General features: G+C 41.2%; 1 long non-coding RNA gene across 2 annotated transcripts; it reads left to right on the top strand.

Annotated features, from left to right (window-relative positions):
• Positions 1-3,014: 3,014 nt before the first annotated feature.
• LOC103891359 (uncharacterized) lies at positions 3,015-18,679 on the top strand. Of its 2 annotated transcripts, none has more exons than XR_008527698.2 (3): positions 3,015-3,347; positions 4,398-4,474; positions 18,194-18,679. It is a non-coding gene; the product is annotated as an uncharacterized LOC103891359 (long non-coding RNA). The 2 variants fall into 2 exon arrangements; XR_655604.3 differs by lacking the exon at positions 3,015-3,347 and adding an exon at positions 3,801-4,066.
• The last annotated feature ends 665 nt before the right edge of the window (positions 18,680-19,344 follow it).

The raw sequence follows: 19,344 nt of genomic DNA, 5'->3' as shown, positions 1-19,344 counted from the left end.
CAGGTAGAGAAAAGTAAAGCTGGATTTCAGATGACCTCAAAGGCAGGTGACCCCATTTCACACAAGGCCATGTCTTTACCAATAAGTTAGATATTGAGGACTCCAGCTGCATTTTAACATAGAAACATTAGGGCTAAATAGGTAGGCCTTTAATTAGTTAATCAATTCACTAAATATTTACTGAGAATATATATTGGTCATCCTTTCAAAGCCTGTGACCCATAGTTCATCTCAAATAGAACTGGAAGGCTTTTCAGAAGCTGCTGTTAAGTCCACACAGCTAATAGTTGACCAGATCTCCCTAGGATGCAAGTTATAGTTGAAGAAAGTTTCCATGTTTCCCTAAATCTTCTATTTTCTAAGCTAAACATACAAAAGTAGCTAATATGACAGAGGTTTTCAGATAGCATCACACACATTTGGCATCTTCTCTAAGTAAGGGGGTCTGTCCTGAAATGTGGGGCTCAGAATTTATCATAAAATTTGAAATGCTTTGTACTAGTACAGAGCCCCACATGGCCATTAGCTCCCTTTCTCCTGCAACTCTGCTCTAAGAAGACAGTCTATATATGTATTTGCTTTGGGAAGTCATATCAGATGGTGGGGTCACTTCTAGTTTGGCAATCCACACTTAGAGATTAACATGCATTAGAAGGAAGATATCTGAACTGGCCCTCAACACCCTTGATATTTACTGGTAGCAGGGAGAATCCATCATGTGAAGATGGGGAAGGGAGGAAGGGAATACACATTTATTGGAAGTCGACTGTGTGTTGGGAATTGTGGTACATGCTTCACATACCTAACCTTCTCTGACTCTCACGAGGACCCTAGGAAGTAAGTACCATTTCAGTTCCCACGTGTGTTCGTCCTGAACGAGTTTCACTGCAAGTAACAGAGAGACTGACAACAAAGACTCGTCTCTAAAAATAAGAAGTCTGGAGGCAGGCTGCCCAGGCTTTCCCAGGAGCTCTGGGAGCCATCAGGGACCAGGCCTTTTCCATCTGTCTGCTCTGCTATCCTTAGTGTGTAGGCCTTCCTCTCCATATTTTCCACCTCATGATTATGGGATGGCTGACTCCCCTCTAGGCATCATGTCCGGGTTCCGGGGGAGGGAGAAGAAGGAAAAAAAGGCAAAGGGAGAAGTTCATGCCAGCCCGGCCTGCTCTTTCAAGAAACAAGCTTCTCATCCACTGTACGCAGTGATTTCTACTTATGTGTCATTGGCCAGAACTATAACAAATGGGCGACTGGTAAGATGAATATTTTTATCTGGGCACAGTTAAGCTCCAAACAAAATCAGAGTTTTGTTGGTAAAGAAGAATGAGGAACAGATATGGCATAAGCAACATCAGGGTCTGCCACTCTGTTACAAATGAGAAAATAGGCCAAGAGACATAAAGTCCATGCCATGGCCACAGCTGGAAAAAGGATGGACTGAGATTTGAAGCCAGGCCCCTGCCCAGTCCAAAGCTCTTGTTTTCTCGACTATGCCATACTGCTTTTAGGCATAGCATAAACAGCTCTCCCTTCCTAATGCCATCAGGAAGTAGGTATTCTGTTGCTCAGAGTCATTTTACAGATGGGGAAATTGAGGCACAGAAAGGCTAAGTACTAAGTAACAGAGCATTTGAACTCAATCAGTGTATTAGTCTGTTCTCAGACTGCTAATAAAAACTTACCTGAGACTGGGTATTATCTTAAAAAGAGGCTTAATGGACTCACAGTTCTACATGGCTGGGGAGGCCTCACAATCATGGTGGAAGGCAAAGGAGAAGCAAAGTCACATCTTACATGGTGGCAGACAAGAGGGCTTATTCAGGGGAACTCCCATTTATGAAACCATCAGATCTCGTGAGACTTATTCACTACCAGGAGAACAGTATGAGCGAAATCACCCCATGATTCAATTATCTCCAGCTGGCTCCATCCTTGACACGTGGGGATTATTACATTTCAAGCTGAGATTTGGATGGGGACACAGCCAAACCGTATCATTCAGTCACTATAAAGAGGAAGTGCCGTAGTAGAGCAGCATTAGTCTGAAAACTTCATGTCTCTCTCTCTCTCTCTCACACACGCACACACAAAACCATGAGCTGCTTCCAGGGACATCCTACCCCGGGGGAGATTCTGACACTCAACCTAGGACTTGTCAAGGAGGATTGTTGCAGGCTATCAATTGATATATTAAAAATAACATGTAGCCAATTACCGAGACTCTGTGGGTGATTTCAAAGTTCTTCAGAATGTACATATTAAGTTATTCAGAAGAAATCCATTTTGGCTTTAACATCTTAAATGTAATGAGCCTTACAGAATTGGTTTGTATCAGAAATACCAAAAGCTCAGTGGTGCCCACTGATCAATTTGTCCTCTACAGTAGCGCTCAAGCAGAGACAGATGAACATAATAAGGACAGGCTGTTATTTAGTGAGAGCTTAAGAAGTGCCAGACGTGGTTATAAATGTTTACACTTGTCATCTTATTTCATTTTGACCCATCTTTGGGAGAGGCTTCCTGTTATCCTTACCTTTCAGGGGAGGACCCAAGGCTCAGTGAAGGAGAGTGACTTGCCCCAAAACACACACCTATGTAAAGGCAGAACTGTCCTGTAATCTAGGTGGTCCACCTGATCCCACAACATCAATGTCCCTGACTGTGTGTAGGGGCTGCAGATAGCAGAAAGGAACTTGGAGTGAGGACCAGTAGACTTGCAAGTAGATAACACCCCAAATGTGCTTGTGCTGCTGAATTTCTGAGCTAACCAAGGACTATTACATTCAGCTCTTCTAATTTATATTATGTTCATACAGACCAGTGTTTTAGCCTGGTGAGATATTTTTAGACTAGAAAACCTATGCAATGCTGAGGATTAAACAACTTTAATTCTATTGCACTTACCCACATCTGGCAGGCAGGGCGTACCTTTATGTAAAATTAAAAGCCAATGAAACTTGCCATTTTTTTTTTTAAGTTTGGCAGTAAAATTGCTTTCTTCTAGTTGTTCACAAATGACACATGCTGTGCTGGTTTCTGAAAATCAAGAAGCCTGGAGAGAAATTTATGACTTTGAAACAAAATTTAGAGGTTGAAGGATTTAGCAGTTTGCAAAGAACATGGAGCTAAGCCCTTGAAAAAGGCTGTTCAAAAAGTCCTGGCCTAAAGTGCCAAGGTCGTTTTCAGAAGTCTCCGCAGAAGCTCTTAGGAATCTGAAAGCGTAAAAATGGGGAGAGAGTATTTTGAAGATATCTTTCCCCCGAAAGCTGGTGCTCGTGAGCCTGTGCATTTTCCCACACGAATATGCTCGGCCGTTATGTTAGCCAGGCATTTCCTGCATGTGGCAGGTTTGTTATGCTTCTTTTTTTTTCCTTTTCCTTCTCAGGGAATTATCCAAGATTTGTAGCCAGCAGTCTGCCATATTTTCTCTCAGTCCTTAGTCACACGCCCATATATGGAAATCTTTATCACATAGTCCCCGGCTAGGACATTTTATAGGAAGTGTTTAGTGTATTGTGGTCTTTATAACTAAGTTATTCCAAGGATAAAATGGCAGCAATAGGCATGACTATGTGTGTGTGTGTCTGTGTACGTGTCTGTGCGTGTGTTTAGCCTTTGGAGCTGTGAAACATATTTGACAAGTTTAAAGTCAAGGGTTTATCCCCCTCAGTAGTTCTTGTATAGCAAAGTGAATTTTTGCTATTTAGAAAGGAATCTTCTTCACTTTTGCCTAGAAGTAAAGTTGAAAGGCATGCTGGGATACTTTCCCCATAATAAGGGATTTCAACCCCTCCACATTTGGACATTTTCCCTGCTTAGGCGGCCACGGTACAGAGATAGAATTAGTCACAAGGTTAGTCCAGCTTAAATAAGCGGAAGTCAAGTTAGTGCTTCACAGATTGGTCTTTTAGCAGATGCTCTGCCCTTCCGAAGAATGCAAGGGGCAAATGTGAGCTCTTAAGGATATTTTACATTTACGCAATGAATTACGCTGTTCAAAAAACTTTCTTGTCTTTCTGCCCTTGTGCAACCTAATTTCTCTTACCAGAAACCTGAGGCTCCAAAGGTAAGTCATTTGCTTGAGAAACACAGCTAATACCACTTTGCATTCAGAAACCCCCAGCAGCTCCTACTGCATGAGTGATCAAGTCCGAACTCCTTAGGACAAAAGCGGAGGTTTGAGAAACATTTAACAACCATTTATACACATAAGTACCTGTAGTTAGGCACCATGAGGGGTGAAACCAAATAAGATGAATTCTTAGAGAGCTGTAATAGAAAGGAGGGAATCTGTCATCATACAAATAATTAATTGCAATAAGTGTTTTAGTCGGCTCAGGCTGCTGTAACAAAATACCATAGACTGGGTGGCTTAAAAAACAATTTATTTCTCACAGTTCTGGAGGCCAGAAGTCCAGGGTCAAGGTGCAGTGGATTCATTTCCTGGTGAGGACCCTCTTCCTGGTTTGTACATGTAAGTGGCCACTGTCTTGCTGTCTTGCTGTTTCCTCATGTGGTTTTTTCCTGGGTGAGTGCACTGACGAGAGAGAGAGAGAGGGAGACAGAATCTATTTTCCTCTTTTTATTTTTTATTTACTTATTTTTTTGAGACGGAGTCTCACTCTGCTGCCCAGGCTGGAGTGCAGTGGCACGATCTTGGCTCACTGTAACCTCTGCCTCCCGGTTCAAGTGAGTCTCCTGCCTCAGCCTCCCAAGTAGCTGGGATTACAGGCACCTGCCACCAAGCCGAGCTAATTTTTGTATTTTTAGTAGAGACGGGGTTTCACCATGTTGGCCAGGCTGGTCTCAAACTCCTGACCTCGGGTGATCCACCCACCTTGGCTTCCCAAAGTGCTGGGATTACAGGCGTGAGACACTGTGCCTGGCCTATTTTCCTCCTCTTATAAGGGCGCTGTTTCTCTCATGAGAATTCTCATCCTCACGACCTCATCTAAACCTAATACTCCCAAAGGCTTTACCTCTAGATACTATTACATTGGGAGTTAGGGCCTCAACATATGAATTTTCAGAGGACATAAACATTCAGCCCATAGCAATAAGCAAGTGACTGGGGAAGAATGGTCTGGGATTGAGCAGCGTTGAGGTAAAACTAGCTTTAAAAATCATGTTCTTCCCTATGGTCTCTCCCCATGGACTTGATCCAGGGTCTGTGAATAGCTTCGTCCTGCAACTAGTGATGCATCAGAGCAAAAAAATAGGCAGGACATCATGCAGCACTTAGGAAGGAGGACGTGTGTGTGATCATCATCAGGCTTCCACTTACAGGTTAAGAGAGAAGTGAGAGTCGTAGTTGCAGGTGAAGCCAGGGTAGAGAGGAAAGAGGAAGTTGGGGAGGGGCTGGCAGGGAAGACCAACACTATGTCATGGACAACACCCCTGGAAGGTATTTCCCAAATTTCCTTCCAAGAAGATGGTCTGTTTGTACATTATTACTGACATTTTGGACCCAGATTATGTGTCTTTTTTCAGAGATATTTGATTGCTTGAGCCCTTCTCCATAGCCAGATCATCTCCAGGGTCAGTGAGATAGTTAATATATTATAAGTGATATTGACTTCCCCCTGGACGTGATAAGAGGTCTCCTTTTGTATAAGCAGTACAGGTTCTGTGAGTTCGGCCTGTCTGCAGTTAAAGTCTAGAACAGGCCTGGGGATGAGTGTATTTGCTTTGCTAAGTAATTGACTCCAGACACATTTTGCCTGTACAGAGACCTGAAGTGGGCATGTGACTGTGTTCAAGACAAAACAAACGAAGAGAACAGCCTTGGGTGACCAGTGGCATGGAGTCCAGCCAGATAAACACCCTCTGGGTATACTCAATGCCAATTTTGGTATGGGGACCCTTTTGCCCATTGTCCTGCATGGGCTTCAAGAGTCCCCAGCAACCATTGGGAAATAATTAAATCACCTTATACGATTGTTCTTGGAGGTAAAATGCTAGGAAGTGTTTGTACAGATCAATCAAGTCAACACAGCAGGAAGCAGAGTTAGCTGCTTTCTTTTAAAGGGGCCTAGCACTATGTTCTGCCTTCCCCTCTTCTTCCCTCCTTTCGTGACTTCCTTCCACTTCAATTGAACATCTATTATGTGCTGGTACTGCCCTAAGCACAGGGAGTACATAAATGATGAAAGCATGGCCTGGCATTTGTCCTCTTTTATTCTGTGAATATTTATTTTATGTGCCAGCCACTATGCCATGTACTAGGCATGCTGCATGGAACAGGAAATGCAGATTCTGCATTGTCAGGATACAGGATAGTGGTAATAGTGTTGAGTAAGTAATTAGGAGTGTCTCGAAAGTCATAGAACAGAGTTCCATGAGGATGTATAACAGAAGGGCCTAATTGAGTTTATGGAATCAAACAGCTCCTCATCTGAAAAGGACCATGGAGAAAGTGCTTAAAACATGCTTTTACCTAAGTAAGCTCTATTTTAAATTCATATTCTATCTTCCTAAAGTGAAGACAATCATATGACTTTTTAAAATTTATTCGACTAAATTATATTGATTACATAAGTCAAGCAACCAGTTTAATAAGTGAATTAGTTGCTCAAGATTTAGGTAGATTTAGTCTTTGGACTAAACACAGATTCAAACTTCCGAAGTTCATATGGCAAGTTAGGCAGAATTCTAAGGTGATCTCCAATATTCCTACTCTCCTCTTCCCTGGTGTACACATTCTCCCAGTTATTTAATCAAACTCTAAGCTAGGTACCATGAAGAGATTTTGCGGATGTAGTTAAGGTGCCAAATCAACTGACCTTAAGGTGGGAAGATTATCTGGGGAGTAGCAGGTGCTGATCTAATCAGCCAAGCCCTTAAAAAGGACTTGGCTCTTGCTGGTGAAAGAGATCCGAAGATTCGAAGTGTGAAATAAATTTGACACTGGAGCCGGGGTGGGAGATTCTCCAAAGCTGGATTTGAAGAGGACTATGAAGGGCCTTTAGGAGCTGAGAGCAGCCCCTAGCTGACAGCCAACAAAGAAATGAGGGCCTCAGTCCTACAACTTTAAGGAAGTAAATGCTGCCATGACCACATGAGCTTGGAAGATGACCCTGAGCTCTTAATGAGAAAAAAAAAACCTTGCCAACACTTTTAACCCTGTGAGATCCTAAGTAGAGAACACAGACACGCTGTGCACAGCCTTCTGACCTACAGCCCTGTGAACTAATAGGTGAGCATTGTTTTAAGCCTCTAAGTTTGTGGCAATTTGAGACACAGCAATAGAAAACAAATATAGCTGCTATTCTGTTTCCCTCTCAGTATGGACGTCTCTATTGATTCCAATATGACCCAAATCCTCTTGATTAAAAAGACTGGACATGTGACCAGGTTGGCAAATCATCATATCTCTCACCTCTGAGCATGATGATTGGCTCAGGTGTTGGGATTGTGACCTAAGCTGTGCCACCAGTGTCCTTACCTGTGAATTATCAAAGATGAGCTTAAGGAAGAATGCTAACTTCCACAGGAATGAGAGCCCAGAGCTGCCCATATCCATGACTCCACTAACATGATGAAACTGATTTGAACCTTGAAACCCAAAGAGCATGGAGAGTCCTGACAGTGTTCGAGACCCTGCATCCACTGTCTTTTGGCCACCTGAACCTATGCCCTTCCAGCAACTTGGTTATATGAACCAAGGCTTCTCCTTTTGATTTGAGCCAGGTCATGCTGAGTTTCTGTTGCGTGCAGCCAGAGAGGTCTGAAGAACAAAGCTAGAGAGAAGTAAAGAACTGTGAGCTGGAAGACACCAGTTCCACTTACCAGACATTATCAAGACATGGAAGTGTCTCCTTGCACATAACCTGAGTTTTGTATTTTGTTCTTATAAATCAGTGCTGAAGGACATCAAATGATAGCAAAAACAAACACTAGCTCAATCATATTATTAGAGCTTGCAGGGATTTTAGATGCTATCTGGTCAAGGGCCCTAATTTTCTATGTGTAGAAGCTCAGGCCCAGAGAGAAGAGCAGCTAGTTAGGTAGCAAGGTGGTCATTCCAGAATTATTGGGTAAAACTGACACAGGTTGAATGAAAAATGGTGCTCTCTGTATCTAATCCATTTTCTTCTGCTTTCCATGATTACTTGGGTTTTCCATCATTCCAGTGTCTTTTTCTCAACTTTTCTAAAATTGTGTCTACTGAGCACTGTGACTCTCACAATCCCTATGATGTATTTTCAACCTAGACTCTCCAGTTTCTGAAACTCTGGTGATATCTCAGTTTGTCAGAGTGATTTCTACTTGATTCTACTAAAACTGGTGTAAAACTGTGTCCTGTTGTACATACTGCAAGAAGCTATCCTGGGCACAACTTACCTTTGTGATGATTGTATAAGGATAAATTCATAAATGATTACCTCCCTTGAATACAAATGTAAGTTGTTTCCATAGATACCTGTTCACAAAGATTAATTAGATAAATGTTTTCCAATGCCTGGTTGAATTACACTTCTGACATTCCAAATTGTGAACATCTTACTCCATTTGAACATGGAATTACAGAGTAGAAGATCTGGAAGAGGGCCTTAGGGATCACCAGGCTCAATCTCTCACGGATCAGAGAAGGACAATGGGCTCCAAAGAGCGGGAAGGCCTTAGTCAAGGTCAGAGCCTCTCATTTTAAAAATCAATAGGCCGCCTATTGTGCTTTTAAATGAGATGAACTCACAAACATCTTTTCTTAAAATTTGCCTTTTCTGCATGTATATAAACAAAAGTAGCAAAAAATATGAAATGTAAAGGTTGTCCTCCACCTGGATTTCGGAGTAACTAGGGAAAAATCTGCTTCCAGGATTAAGAACAATCTTACCAATGAGGTAATAAAATAACCTATTTGTTATTAATTTTAAAACTTGAGTAATTGAAAGAGCAGCATTGTTTTTCTTTATAAAAATTGATATACATTTATTTTAAAATATTTGGAAAACTAAGCTGTAGAAAGAAGAAGAAATTGCTTATATTTGCACTACGCAACAAAACCAATTTTTAACATTTTTGGTGATTTTTCTTCAATCTTATTCTATATGAATAGAAAGTCTATGAGGATGGCAGTCATAAATATTTTCCCACGTTATTACATCTTCTTTATAAATATCTACTAAGCACATGTGGTATGTTTTTCTTTAGCAGCTAACTATTCTATTATGGGAATGCTGGCTTTAAAATAACCTTACAAGGATCATCTTCATGTATAAATATATTTTTCCATATTTAGGAGTATTCTCTTATTCCTTATAAATGGAATTTCTGGATCTGTTTTATAATAGGTGCATAGCTCAATTGATAGACATTAAAAGAATTAAATAAGTATGTTAATCAGAATGAGCCAGGTGTGCTGTGGTAACAAGCAGCAGTATTATCTCAATGACCTAACAAAAATAAAAGTTTACTTCTTAGTTATGGGAATTCATTTTTGGACTCAGGTTACTCTCTGAAGCTGCTGTCCTTAGCAGTCCAGCCTTCTCAGTGCTTTGGTCCCACCGTCTCAACCAAGCCTCCTCTCTGATTATGTCTTTACGGGAAGGTTCCGAAATACTCACTCATACCCCATAGGAGGAACTTGTTACACAGCCCTGTCTGCCTTCAAGGCGGTGGGATTGGGTGGGAAAGCATGGTCCACCCATGCACCAGAAGGAGGTGAGCACTTAAAGTTTCTACCACATCACAGTTCATGTTGTTGACCAATTGCTTTTCACAATTCACATGCCCATCAATTTGCATGAGAAAGTCCTTTTCACTACATGCATTTACTATACTCATTGCATATTACTCCTTTAAAAAAAAGCTTTGCTACAGTGATGGGCAGAAATATTTAATTTTTATTCCTTCGATTACCTCAAGGTCGACTTTTTTAATTAATTAATTCATTCCTTCATTAATTGAATCAATCATTCAACAAATACAGTTATGCGGCAATGATGAATTGGATATGTGGTGGTGGTCCCACAGAATTATAAGGGAGCAAACAACTTTAACCTCAGTGTGGATGAGGATAACATTGAGGAGCCTCTAGATGTGAGTCCTGAGGAACTGACAGAGTTGTGAGAGCTGGAACAGGAACTCAGAGCTTAAAGAAGAGTCACGAGAAAAGGAAACTGCAGAAGAAAAAGAAAAAACCCTGAGAAAATTCACTGTCAAGGGTTTGGCAGAAGCCTTGTAGACCTCAACAACTCAGAAAGTTTGAAACCATGGACCCTAACACTGAAAGGTTTTCATTAGTAGAGAGAAGTGTTCATGATGCATTATCTACTTACAAGCACGTCTATGATAAATAAAAAGAAATAAACCAAGCATTCTTTTGTTTTCTGAAAAGAGTGACACCTCCTGAAGAACAGCCCCAGGCAGGTCCTTCAGGAGGTGCTCCAGAAGAAGGCATTGTTTTCATAGATGACAGCTCCATGTGTGTTATTACCCCTTCAGTCCTTCCAGTGGGACAAACTGGAGAGGTAGAAGACAGTGATACTGATGATCCTGACATTGTGTAGGCCTAGGCTAATATGTGTGATTGTGTCTTAGTTTTTAACAAAAATGTTTAAAAAGTGAAAAATAAAAAACTGTGAAAATAGGAAAAACTTATAGAATAAGGATATTAAAAAGAAATATTTTTGGGCCAGGAGCGGTGGCTCACGCTTGTAATCCCAGCACTTTGGGAGGCCGAGTTGGGTGGATCACAAGTTTAGGAGATCGAGACCATCCTGGCTAACACGGTGAAACCCCGTCTCTACTAAAAATACAAAAAATTAGCCGGGCATAGTGGCAGGCGCCTGTAGTCCCAGCTACTTGGGAGGCTGAGGCAGGAGAATGACGTGAACCAGGGAGGCGGAGCTTGCAGTGAGCGGAGATCGCGCCACTGGACTCTAACCTGGACCACAGAGCGAGACTCCATCTCAAAAAAAAAAAAAAAAAAAGAATTATTTTTGTACAGCTGTAAAATGTGTGTTTAAGCCAAATATCTACAAAATAATCAAAACATTAAAAAATTTAAGAAGTTTATAAAGTAAAAATGTTACAGTAAGCTAAAGTTAATTCAGTACTGAAGAAAGAAAAATATTTTTTATAAATGTAGTGCCATCTACGTGTACAGTGTTTATAAGGTGTACAGTTGTGTCCTAAGCTTTCACATTCAATCACCACTCACTCATTGACTCACCCAGAGTAACTTCCAGTCCTGCAATCTCCATTTATGGTAAGTGACCTAAACAGGACAGGGTGTGCCATTCTTAACATTTTATATTGTATTTTTACTGTTTTCTGTTTGAATATGTTCAGATACACAAATACTTACCATTGTGTCATAATTGCCTACAGTATTCAGTAGAGTAACATGCTGTACAGGTTTGTGACCTAAGAGTGACAAAACCATAGCATATAGCCTAGGAGTGGAGTAGGCAATACCATCTAGGCTTGTATATGTGCACCCTATGATATTCACACAATGACAAAATTGCCCAAGAAAAACATTTCCATTGTTAGGTGGCACACGACTGTATTTACTTAACAGGTGAACCAGGCACTGACCCAGGTCTCTAATGGTGGACACATACACATGGCCCCTTTCCCCATGGGCTTTATGATCATTGACTAGTTATGGTGCCTCTTTTATGAATTGTCTGTAAATATCCTTGCATGTTTGCGTTTAGAGTTCTTTGCATTTTTGTTATTGAGTTACTTCAGCTCTTTATAAAGAAAAGATAGCAGCTCTTTTTTGCATTAGCTGCAAACTTTTTTTCAGTTTGCCTTTTAATCTAAATTTTGGTGATGTTTTGCCTTTTTTACAGATTTTTAAAATTATCTATTCAAATCTCTTGGTCTTTTCCCCTTAGATTTCTTTCCTTACTTTTAATCTTAGGAAATACTAAAAATGGTTATTTCTGAGTTTTTTACAATTTTTCTCTTGCTAAAAATCACCTTGTGAGAAAACATACACCTACCCTCACATATGTGTGTGTATGTATACAGATATTTTTAGAGAGAGAGAGAGAGAGAAGGAGAGAGCATGTGTGTGAGAGAGAGAGAGAGAGAGAAGGAAATAGAGAGATGGAAAGAGAGAGGAGGGAGAGAATTCAGTGGATAATTCAATTCAAGACTCTTTATGCAGGTTTTGAACCTAAAAGCCGCTTTAGCAATCCCAGTGCCTGCCTACCTCTCCTGTTTGCCCAGTCTTTTCTCCTCTTGGAGTTCCCAGATGGAAGGTGCTATGGAAGGTGCTTACAGTCCTTACAGCACTACAGAAGGTGCTGAAAGGACTGGACAAAAGAATAGTGCATGGTCTGTCCTTCTAGTCTATAAAATCACATGCACAACTACACAGGCACATGCACGCAGAGTTCATTAATTCAAGGCTGTGTGTGGTAAGAAACAAGTGAGTTGTGTAGACTGGATGGACTCCAAACTTTTCATTTTGCAACCCCATTAGTTAAAAACATGTTGTGCAAGCACTTTCAAAATATATTTCATAGAACTCAAGACACTATCAATTGTGCATTACATTATTATGTTATATAGCATGAAGAAAGAAAAATATCCCTGCCAAATTCTGACATAGTCTTTCTGTAGGTATTGATTGTAAAATGCATCTCAATATGAGAGATGTTAAAATGTGAAACAATGTGTATCTCAGAACTGATAAAAAATGATCATATACTTCTAAATGAATATATTATGTCCTTTTAAAAGCATACACAAAAATGGGAGTTTTAAAAGGTTGAAGTTTTATAAGCAAAAGTTTAATACCTTCCTGTTGCACCCCAAAGGATCACTACAGACACGCCACTCTGGAGGCCACTGGCATAGACAAAGTCCTGTGTGGGCCCAGAAGAGTGAGGGGCTCTTAGCTGAGTCTGTGTGGCTCTGGGGAAGTGGACGAGCATTCCAGAAGAAGTGCCCAAACACAGAAACAGGGAAAGCATCTGAGTGATGTTAGGGGACAGTGAAGCCAAGGGGCCAGAAGTGACTGTGGTTCTCAGCTTCAGTGTTAGGGCGAATGACAGAAGTAGGTAGCCAGGTGAGGAAGCTACTCTCTGGGAGAAAGATAAACAACTTAGGGAAATAGCGGCATGTAAATGAAGCTAACTTGAACTGGGTAAGCAGATGACAGCTGGGCACTGTATTTAATGTCAGCACAGACAAAGAGCAACACAAGATTTGGGTAGGTGCTACTTAAGGCTGATCTTACAAGTCAGATGTGCGGTGGCTCTAACAGAAGTCACAAGTACCTGGCTCAAGATAGCTCCCCTAATGACGGTCACAATTTCTCCTTTGAAGATTAATCGCTTTCAGTTAAAGGACTGAAGACTCCAATGAAAATGCAATTACCCCCAACAGAGGTAACCAACATATTTTTCTTGTGAGAGGACAGGTTGCTGAGAGGAAGGCACTAAAGAAATACAGTGTGAAAGCTGGAGGTGGATTCTTCTGGTATTCCAGAAGCCAGATAATTCTGGAATACTGGATTCTTCTAGAATGCTCGTCCACTTGCCCAGAGCCACACAGACTCAGCTAAGAGCTCCCTTACTTTTCTGGGCCCACACAGGACCTCTGTCTATGCCTGTGGCCTCCAGGGTGGGGTGTCTGCAGTGATCCTTTGGGGTGCAACAGGAAGGTATTGAACTTTTGCTTATAAAATTTCAATCTTTCCAAACTCCCATTTTTGTGTATGCTTTTAAGAGGACATAATATATTCATTTAGAAGCATATGATCATTTTTTTATCAGTTCTGAGACACACATTGTTTCACATTTTAACATCTCTCATATTGGAATACACTTTACAATCAATACCTACGAAAGCCTATGTCACAATTTGATTGGCAGGGATATTTTTCTTTCTTCATGCTACATAATGTGATGATGTAATGCACAACTGATAGTGCCTTGAATTCTATGAAATATATATTGAAAGTGCTTGCACAACATGTTTTTAACTAATGGGGTTGCAAAATGAAAAGTTTGGAGTCCATCCAGTCTACACAACTCACTTGTTTCTTATCATACACAGCCTTGAACTAATGAACTCTGCATGTGTGTGCGCCTGTGTAGTTGTGCATGTGATATTATAAACTTGAAGGACAGACCACACATTTTTTTTCTGTCTAGTCCTTATAGCACCTTCCATAGTCTAGGCCAGCAGTTCTCAACACTATCAGACCTAACACCCCTTTTATAGCTAATAATTTATAATGTCCTTTTTACTATCTTAAAATGAAATTCACAAATAAGTTTTTTAAAAGCCCATATTGTATTAGTTGGGTTCCCCTTATTGCTAAAACAAATGCACCCTATTATATTTAATAGCTTAAATGCAATGAAAATTTATTTCTAGCTCTCATGATAGGACTGAGCAGATAAATAATGTGCAGGGAGTTGAAACAGACATGGAGGCGTGCACCTGGGAGGTTTCCATGGGCCAGGCCTGGAAGTGGCATGTGCCACTTCTGCTCAGGGGCCATTGGCTAGGACTCAAGCACATGACCACACCTGCCTGCAAGGGTAGATGGGAAATAGAGTCTAGTTGGGGAACCAGGAGAGAGAGTGGAGCATGGATTTTGGTGGGCATCTAGCAGTTTCTGCCACAAATATAATGCCTTGTTATAAAAGAGAAATAAAATAATTTACAATAAAATAACAGGATTTTCATTATGTACACCCTTAGGATAGTCACACTAGAAGACATGAGTCAAATGCTTTCACTCATAAAAGAATGATGTGAATGTGAAGGCCTTAAGTGCAGTTTAAGAGTGGTGTGTTGTATTAGTGACTAACATATCCTTCCCTATTTTACTATTACTATCCAACCGTGGTATTTTTTTTTTTTTTTTTTTTACTAGTAATGAGAGTTCCTGAAATAGTGAACAACCTTAGTAAAATTCTGAACAAAGCACAATCTTTCTTTAATTTATACAGCTGACACATTATGGGAAAATCTGGTGCATATTAGAACTCTGCAACAAATGATTTGTATTTATATGTAAAATCAAATTGGGCTCTAGGCTCAGATAATTATAAAGTTTTTATTTTTTTTTGCCTCCAGGAATATCAAATGGGACACTAGTAGGCCCTGAGGGATGAGGGAGAATCCTTTGTTGCGCAAAATTTTTCTGTTGCAGGATGTCTAGCGACCCCAGCACCCTCTTGCTAAATGCCAGTAGTACCCTCCCCGCATACACAAATCACTGTGACAACCACATACACCTCCACAATTTTCCAAAGCATCCCCATGGAGTCGTACTGCTTCCACTGAGAACCACTGGTCTTAATAAATGCTTGTCCAATTAACTCTTGGGTACTTAAAGAAATGGATAAAAAATGGACAAACAAACTGATTCACTAATCCTGGCATATTGCTATAAAGCAAAGAATATGAATATATTTGGAATGCCAGCCTTGTGCTATGGTAGGTGATTTTACATAACTATCTCATTTAATCCTCATAACAATCTTGCAAGATATTATAAACTTGAAGGACAGACCACACATCTTTATAGTGAACCAAATGGGGGTCTTGGAGGTGAAGTAGCATGTCTGTAATTACATGGTGGGTAAGTATGTGGGAAGCTGGGATTGAAATCTGGGCCTGACTCCAGAATCCATGGTAAATTTCCACCATTATTAGGATGACCATATGTCTCTAGTTAAGTCTACTGTCCTGGAGTAATGATTATTAGCAGTCCCTTTCACTCTCCAAAGGGTCCCAGTCTGGAGAGTAAATTACATGGCCACCATAAATATTATATGCTGCTATTGTCATCAGTATTTATTGCACAGGAAGGTCAAGAGAGAGGGAAAAAAAGTAATATTATTCTTTCTCAGACATCAGTGGATGACTGAGGAGGCAGAATGGGTTTTCTCTTCCCCATTTATCACCTATGCACTTCTCAAATCATCCATGGAGATTTGTATCTGTTTATCTTCTGGAAAAACAATTTTTAAACAGTAGGAAAATAAACACTTTCTAGATATTCAATCTTTTACTATCAAACAGGGTGTTGTCCTTTACCTGCAAATAAGGTATGCTGTCTTCTGAGAAAGACGAAGTACTCTTAAATCTGAGAAACAGCTGAAGATAGCGTAGGAAGCTGAACTGAGACACGCTGAGCAAAGTGATGCATTGATGCTTGCTTGCTTGCTTTTGATGAGCTGGTCACATTCTTGAAGTTAGGAAGAAATCCTCCCTTTAGATATTTAGGTTAGAAGCCTATCTCTATCAGCTCCTCGTTCTGACAGTTTTCAAACAATTGCTTTAAACGAGTCACAGTTTTAGACATGTCACATGTACACGTTCAGTCTCACAGTTACGGGAAAGTACCAGAAAAAATTTACAGGGTAATTTCAACACCCAAATGCTGTCTCTGCCACCTTTCCCATCTCATTCCTGTCAACGATTCTCTCCCTCCACTCTGCCCTGCCATCCCCCCACCTTTTGTTTCAGCTCCTTGTGGCATTTGGTGTTTCCCCTCCCAATTTGCAGCCAGGGTCAGCACTGGTGAGGAAAAGTGGGTAAGATTGCCCTCTGTCTCCTGGTTCTGAGCACTCCTATGTTGGTTCAAATACAGAACCAACCGAAACTCACTCAGGCCTTCCCCAGCTGGCATCAGCCACTGCCCTAGTGGTGGTCTAAGGAATTTCTTGAAAAGGAAGTAACCTAGTGGTTAGCTGCCCCTTCTTGGTTTCCCACCAAGAGCTCTAATACAAAGAGTCCTGGTGGAGATGCTGAGCCTGACCCCGTTGGGGGCCTATTGGAAGATGTGTCTTAGACCCAGGTGGCGCAGGGCAGAGAGGGAGCTTCCGGGCTGTTCCTGGTTTATCCATGCATCATTGCCAAGCTTGGGGATGATGCTTAACAAAGAGCACAGCATTCCATTGAAGGCTCATAATAAAATTATAAAATGTAAAAAATAATAATGGTTGAACTGGGCTTAAGTAATACCATCCTGTTGTAATTGTTTCCTTCAGCTTCAGTTGTATTTAGAAAAAAAGAAATCATTTCAGAAGCTGATACAAATTATTAAAATTTCCCCCTCTTCAAGTCTCTGTAGCAGAGTAGAAGGTATGGAGACTGTCAAAAGACATCTGAAACCTTAAAGGATAAGTATGAAATAATCCCTCTAAGTGTGGATATTGACCGCTTTTGTTGCGTAAAGACAGATTGTTCTGCTGAGACCACAGGCAATACACTCCATAAATGCTATCTTTTCTCCCTCCCACATCCATAGCAGACTGTGTTAATTGATCACCTACCCTTTCTGGCTAATTCTCCATAGAATATTTCAGGGAGACACTGATGAAAGTTGGCAAAGGAGATGAAATCTGTTTTCCTTTCTGACCTAGAGTAAGCCCACAATGAGGTAGACATTCCCAGAATTTATCACCCAAGGAAGTTATAGTATTTGATACAGGAATTTGGAATCTTGGAGAATGGACCTTAGACCACCATGAGAAGGATCTCCTAATTTTGTCTCACCCCATCAGTCTGTCTTGAGAAATCTAGCTATGCTGGGATACTACCAGCTGGGAAGGGATTGATATGGAGATATGCTGGGAGGTAGGTAGGGAGGACCTGGAGAGGAACGCCAGCTCAAGATAAGTACTTTACATTTTGGAAGCCAGATTACTTACAAGTAGCTCTTTGGGTCTGCTTTCTCTGCTGATATCCCGGAGCCTTAAGCAAAGTTGATCTATTATTCATTCAACAAACAATTATTGGGCATCTATCCTGTGGCAGTCACTGAGCTATGAACTAGAATATGAGGATGAATGACACGGATACAATCTGAGGATGATAAACCAATTACAGCTATTTTTAATCTTGGTGGTAAGGGCTTTGAGTGGCAAAACCTGGACAGAAATGCTGGGGTGACACAGCAGGGGAGCCCAGTGTTCTAGTTAAGAGGTATCTGTTCTCCAACTTGATTTCACTGGATGGACTGGGCACAGAGAGAATTATGGGCAGGGCTTGGGCAGGAAGATTAAAGAGGTAGCCACTCCCCCAAGAGTCGGGTCACTGAGATCCAGGTACCTTATTCACATAAAGGCTCTTTTCTTCCACTGTCAACCTTGGAGTTTCATTTTTTTATATGGTTTGATTTTTTTTATAGCGGGTCATGGAAGCTAAAACCTTGGCAAAGAGCAATCTGTGATCTGCTATTGTGTTTTTCTATTCCTGTCCACAGGTGATTCCTAGAAGTCTCCAGTTTGAAGTTCTCTTGTCCTTTGACCAAGCGTCCAGTACATCCTCACAACACTCCAAAGCCACCTTGAAGACTCTCTTCAAAGCAGTTCTTACTGTTGATACCACCACCATTGTTCCTGACACATGAAGCAGGAAGACCCAAGGCCAGAGGTCATGGTGGAGAGATGAGCAGATAGTCCTCAAAGGCAGACAGGGCTGGGGTTGGAGAGGAACTCTCTAATAGCTGTTATAAATGGAGATATGACAGGTGTGAACAAACAACCTAGGACTGGAAGAAAGAAGAGGGAGGAGTCAGGTAGAGATAGTACTGGGAGTGGATGCCCGGGCTGTGTAGTGACATAAAGGGGCTTAAAGAGGGCTTAGGGAGCAGATCTGAGAGGAAGAGAATGAAGGAAGGTAAGGAATTCAGTCTTTGGCATTCTGATATGTTGTGAGGGCTGGGGGTGGTGACAGACTAGATTCAGGGAACCTGAGGGCTGGGTGTTGGTTTGTGTTCTTGAAATTACTTCCACAGGATTTCACATCCAACCAAATATTAACAATCATTTACTAAATAAATATTGTTCTGTCCCTGGATGGGCAGATGGGAGTGTTATGCCTGCCCCTCCCCATCTCCCATCAAAAAAATAACAAAGGCAGTTCAATTCATGACCCCAAGCCTGTCACAATCCAGACTAAGAAGTGCCCTGAGAGCCTGGTGGGATCATCTTGGTGCACAGACTCAGTATCCAGGGGATCTGAGTGGCCTAGGAACACCCAGAACTCCTACTGCCTATAAGTCCAAGGCTGAGCATAGCAAAGTATGGAGAGTGAAGGGTCTTCTAACACTGAAGTATGTAGAAGCAGACTTTTCAGTAAGAAAAAAGTCCCAGAAATTCAGATTAGATTATAAACGAATTATAAAGTGATAAGCTGGCTGAAACAATAATATTCAAATTAGTTCAATTCAGCAAGTACATATGAGTGCTCCTGTGTGCCCATCCTGGGCTAGTCTACTTGAGGGGATGGACACAGGAGAAATGAACAGGGTTTAAAGGGGAGGTATTTCTTCAGGCACAAAGCTCTGCAGATGGCTGCCTCTCCACTGGGGACCCCATGACAATTCACACAAGATCTCTTCCAAGACCTCTC

Source organism: Pongo abelii, chromosome 7, assembly GCF_028885655.2.
Source record: "Pongo abelii isolate AG06213 chromosome 7, NHGRI_mPonAbe1-v2.0_pri, whole genome shotgun sequence".
NCBI classification, from domain to species: Eukaryota; Metazoa; Chordata; class Mammalia; order Primates; family Hominidae; genus Pongo; species Pongo abelii.
This window is presented reverse-complemented; position numbering and strand designations above follow the sequence as displayed.